Source organism: Homarus americanus, unplaced genomic scaffold, assembly GCF_018991925.1.
Source record: "Homarus americanus isolate GMGI-L3 unplaced genomic scaffold, GMGI_Hamer_2.0 scaffold13381, whole genome shotgun sequence".
In the NCBI taxonomy this organism is placed as follows: Eukaryota; Metazoa; Arthropoda; class Malacostraca; order Decapoda; family Nephropidae; genus Homarus; species Homarus americanus.
The window spans coordinates 344621-350620 of record NW_024739802.1 but is presented as its reverse complement, the minus strand read 5'-3'; positions in this window follow the sequence as shown (position 1 = coordinate 350620).

The window sequence follows — 6000 nt, the reverse complement described above, 5'->3', positions numbered from 1 at the left end:
CCGTTGCTTTGTTTACGAAAGTGATTATGGGGATTACTAGGGGAAAAAAGCACATTAAGGAATCTGCATATCAAGAGTGATACTGAAAAGCCAATTGAAAAAATAACAAACCAATAGATACATTACCTCTCCAGCCAAAGATGTCTGATGCAAAAGTATTGATGATGATCTTAGATAATCAAGGCTTATGTCTCCCTCAAGGTGTATTCAGCTGCCAAGTCACATCAGTGTGTTGAAAACAGGACTAAGGAGATTGGAAATGTCAAATCAGTTGTGACCATTTTTTGAAACACATTTCTCTTAAAGAGAAACACAGTAAAAGAAATTCCTAAAGAATCCGCTACCACCACTCAGCTGTCATAGATTGAATTGTTATTGTGAATAATAATTATCCATTTCAATATAATTGGCTTAATAATATTTTTAACAAATGAATTTTTAATTATGTAACATGCAGAAGATGTCGTTCAACACAACCTATGATGTATTCATTATTTCACTTATAATGGCTATGGTCATAGTGTACAAAAATTGTGAGCTCTGAGCATTGTAAGCATTATAAGGTTGATGTCAACTATCTACAAGATTGCTCAAATTGTCAGGTAAGTATGGCATTCATATTGTAATGCTATATTACATAGCAAACTCGAAAAATAATTTTGAATTTTTAATCAGTAATTTATTACCAAATATGAAATATGTTCAGTAATGAAGCATAAAATTAGTTTTACATCAGTGCATTTATAGTTCAGTAATTTTCTTCAAACAGTAGGGAAAAAGAAAGAGATGGATAGATGCCATAAGAACAGTCAGTAATTAAAAAGATGGTAAGATTGGACGTTTGGATTTTCAGGATTCAGTGTATCTTCAGAATATTTATTTGGCTGCCATTAATTGTTTTATAATTTGTGGAGGTAAGAAAATATGACCTAAAACACTAATGAATTAGAACCAATCAATAGTATCTACTTTCTTAATAATTATTCATGTTCTGTTCTTGTGTTCACCAGCAATCCTGATGGATGACACTACCACACATTTCAATATTTCATTCCATATGAAAGTATACCATTGTGCCATTGTAAATCTGCATCTCTTTGTTATCTGAAAATACAATTACAAGAGCAATTTTGACTTGGTGTCATTTCAGGCAGTCTCTCCCTTCCTGTAAGTGTGTAGGAAATGAGACTGAAATACCACTAAGATCGAAGTTTTTTAGCCCATCAGATTATTCATTGTTGATGTTATTTCAAATGAAACTGATAAATAATGGGATGTTGAAAAAAGGATTTTAATAAGTGCAGTTACAGTTTGACCATTTGAGCCACAGATGTCAAAATTATGAAAGTTGAATAACCCAAAACATATTGATGAATGAAAGTGCAAGAACTAGACTGAAGATTTCAAGACGTGTAGACAATGCCTTACTGCTGTCTGTTTATACAACAAACACTCTATTCTTTGTTAAGATAGCCAAACTTCAACCAGTTTTAGATGTGCTAAAACAGATTTATATAAGATTATTAATAAAATTTAAAAAATTTACCTCTGTCAGTACCCTCAGTGTAAACCATTACCATAACTGGTTTTTAAGACAACTTTAATTATTGTTAAAGAGTAGTGTATAGCTAATGAAGTAATATGTACTTTATCATGTATACAGGTATAGGAATTTATATGCTGTATCATTCATTATATTTTTGATAATTAATCAATAAGGTAATGCCCTGGGTTACTGAAGGGACGTGTCCTTGAAAAGTTGACCATAAAGTGGACCCCATTTTCCCAGTGACTTCTATTATTTAAATGGAGATGCATTCCTTATGAAGTTTTTTCACCCAAAAAGGGTAATTCATTAACTTTTATTAATAAAAAAAGTTAAACTCGTATATTGTATAGATTATTTTATTATATTAATACAGGTTTATAATAAATACAGTAAGGTCTCGGTACTGTATGAGTATTAAAAAAAATCCTGATAAAATTTCCCAATTTAATAAAAAATCCTGTTTTCTCTGATCAAATTTCCCAAAAATTTCAACACACTTACCTCAGCACCTTCAACAACACTATCTTACCTCAGCACCTTCACCAACACTATCTTACCTCAGCACCTCCACCAACACTATCTTACCTCAGCACCTTAACCAACACTATCTTACCTCAGCACCTCCACCAACACTATCTTAGCTCAGCACCTCCACCAACACTATCTTACCTCAGCACCTTCACCAACACTATCTTACCTCAGCACCTTCAACAACACTATCTTACCTCAGCACCTTCACCAACACTATCTTACCTCAGCACCTCCACCAACACTATCTTACCTCAGCACCTCCAACACTATCTTACCTCAGCACCTCCACCAACACTATCTTACCTCAGGAAGAGATTGACAACCTCTATGTCAGGAGTTTCATTGGAGGAGAGGTACTCCCCAAGGGCTGGCTTGATGGAAGCATTGTTCACCCCTACAATAACCAGATTGGGGTTTGCGCCTCTCTCCAGCAGCCATTTTAAGATCTCCAAGTGGTTAGGTATGCCCTCACTACATGCCATGTGGAGGGGGGGGGGCGATCCGATGATAGGGGAACTGGGTATCAACTCAATTTCAATTTAATTATATATTCCTTGATAGAGGAAGCGGGATCCTAGTGCTGTCACTAGGTACCCCTGTACAATAACACCAGAAGCATCTGGCAAGTGTCACGAGTATATATAAATATTATAAAGGTGCTTACTAAAGCCTAAGGAAGGAAGGATATTCCTTTAACACATCATCAATATTATTTACATAATATCTGGCCAGTATGGGGAGGAGCATCGTGTCTCCGTCAGGGGGTCGTGGAGTGGTGGTCCAGCAGGCGTCACGGAGGCGTTGTGTGTGGGGACATCTTAGGAGGTAGTGGATAAGGGTGCGGCTGTCGGGTTTTCTGTGCAATGCACAAGAGCATTGCTCAGGTGATGCGGGGATACCAATCTCCCAAGCAAAGTCATACCCAATGATGATACGGGCAGCAATCACGTCCCTTTTCCGGTACCCTTTCCCGTAGACATAAGAGAGGTCAGGAAGTTTACGGAGGACATCGTACCAGGTGGGCAGGGAGTCCAGGATCATGGCTGCTTCCTGAGCTATTCTCTGTTTGCATCTAAGATGGGTCCTTAGCTGTAAAAGTATTCGAGGAATAACGTAGTCATGTGTGGCCTTGTTACAGCCAGTCTTGGCAAGGCCATCTGCTGCCTCATTCCCCAAGGTACCGACATGACTGGGTATCCGTAGGAATGTCACAGGACGGTCTGCATCCTGAAGTGTGGATGTTAACCCTTGTATTCGGAGGATGAGGTCCTCATTTTCCCCTGATCCAAATGCGGTCCCGTTGAGAGCAGACAAGGAATCGCAGCTGACAAGCAAGGGGCAGAAACCATCGGCTTCTTCCTCAGCGAGAAGGGCAGCAAGGAGGGCGATCAGTTCAGACTGAGTGGAGGATGCCCCGTCAGAAACTTTGAGAGCAAGTTTGATAGGCTCGGGAGTCAGGACGGGAGATGTAGACACCAGCCCCAGCCCTACCTGTAGCGGGGTCGACAGAGCCGTCAGTGTAGAAGACGACCCTACCTGGGGACTAGTGGGCGATCCTAGAGAGGTGGTATTTGTAGAGAATATCAGGGTTCACGTGGGATTTCGGGAGCGGTCCACCGAGGGCAATCACTTCAGGTTGAAAATCTAGCCAGGGAGAAGGAGACGAACCAACAGCAGGGGTGACAACAATATCAGGCAGGAGGTCGTGTTCCTGAAGAGCTCGGATGAGTGACCCTCGCCACTGTCTTCTAGATGGAAGTTGGCCTCGGACAGCAGGAGTCAAGTTGGCTTGGACATAGTTGCCCCGAGGATCCCGTAGAATGGAAACGATAGTTTTTAGGTAAAACTCCTGGACACGATCCTGTAAGGGAGAAAGACCAAGTTCGGTATATAGAGAAGTAGAGCGTGTCCACTGAGGAGCCCCAAGGATGATACGAGCAGCTTTCCTCTGGATAACTTCTAGACGGTTGACAGCAGTCCGACTAATGTTGACGAGGACAGGGGCGGCGTAGTCAACACAGGAACGGACAAAGGACTTGTACATGGTGAAAAGTACAGGGATGGTGGCACCGAGGGAACCCCTGCACATGGTAGAGGGGTGGAGCGAGACGCCGAAAGCATACACCTCGAAGATAGCGGACTTCAGGGATCTGACAATGTGTGCGAGTTATATACACACCCAGGTATTTTGTCTCATTAACCCAGTCCAAGGGCGTTCCTGATAAGAGAAGGGGGGAGGTAGAACACCACCGTGCCACATGGCTTTTGTTTTCGCAGTTGAAAGACGGAAACCAAGTTAATCACACTCTCTGGGGACAGATCAAGGGCTTCCTGCATGCTGAGGTAGTCGGGGGCTTGGAGGAGGACATCGTCGGCATATCCTAAGAGGACAACTTCTGTCGGCCACGGGAGAGATGCAATGGAGTGCATGAGAGTGTTAAATAAGGTGGGACTCAGGACTCCACCTTGAGGGGTGCCGAGGTTCATTTTTTGAACAGGTGATATAGACTTATAGAGCCTTCAATGCGAACTCGGGCCCGACGTCAAGTTAGGTAAGAGGCGATCCATCGAAGAAGTCTCCCTTTAACCCTAACCGCGCAAGTTCAGCTAAAATGAGGGCAGGCTGAGCCGTATCAAAGGCTCCCTTGATATCAAGGAAGACGGAGACGTGGGCAGTCTGATTGCAATAAAAGGAAGCGATGGAGTGTGCTGCGCTGCGATTTTGTATGAAACCATTGAGTTGTGGAAGCCGCCTATGGTGTGAAGAAGGCGACGATGGAGTATCCTCTCCATCATCTTGCAAACACAGGAGGTAAGACTAATGGGTCGATATTTCCCAGGATCTCCCGGCTTAGGGATGGGGATAATAGTGGCATTTTTCCAGTTAGACGGGAGAACCCCATGTTCTAAGACATATTGTAGAAAGCAAGCAAGGGGCCGTTAGGAATATTAGTACAGGCGTTGAGGACGGAGTAGGTTATCTGATCATCCCCAGGAGAGGTGTCTTTTCTAGAGCGACGAGCACTGTCAAGCTCGAACTGTGTGATGGGATGATCAGTGGGGGCAGGGGAGGTAAGAGCAGCACGAACAACAGGCTCAGACGCATCGATGCGAGCCTGCACTGCCTCCTGCATCGGATCTGGAAGTGCCTCAGAGGAGGAAGCTCGTGCCTAGTCCTCCATTAAAGAGCAGGTAAGGGAGGCGAGGTCAGGGTGGGGAGGAGGCCTCCGTCGAGTACCCCGTATAGCATTAATCCGATTCCATACATAAGTGGGTGACGACTGGAACGATAGAGACCCTGTGAAGGATAGCCAGTCCGCCTCGAATCCGACGACGCTCCTGAGTTGCAAAGGAGCACCAGTTTTTTAAGTCTTCCCAGTCCTCTGGAGAGCGAGACCTCCGTATGGCAGAGTGGAGATCACGGGTTACCTGCCGGATATGTCTCATGGCAGGGATACGATACCAGTAGTTGGTGGCACTTCTGGGGTGATGGGGGAGGGCCTGGAGGGGCAGCGCGATTGACAGAGTCATACACGGCATCAACAAAATCAGCGCTTTAAGAGTCAAGGGACTGAGGGACAACAGGAATCCGTCCAGGTAGAAAGGTATTGGATAAAAGAAGGAACAGCATCTTGTGTGAGACGAAGGCGAGGGGATCGATAAGGAGCTGACGTAGGGGCAGAGAAGGAGAGCCCGAGATGGGTAGTAACGGCAAGATGGTCACTATACAGAGCAGACACGATGCAGTCGGTAGGATGAAAGGAGGTATGACCGTTCAATAATAAGTCAACATCAAGGAAACTATGGGGGAGGCGAGTAGGAGCGTCAGGACAAAGAAAGCGAACATCATCATCCCCATTTAGAAACTGTGAGGACGCGGTAGCAGTGTGACTGATAGGGGCCATCTTCTTACCCCCTTT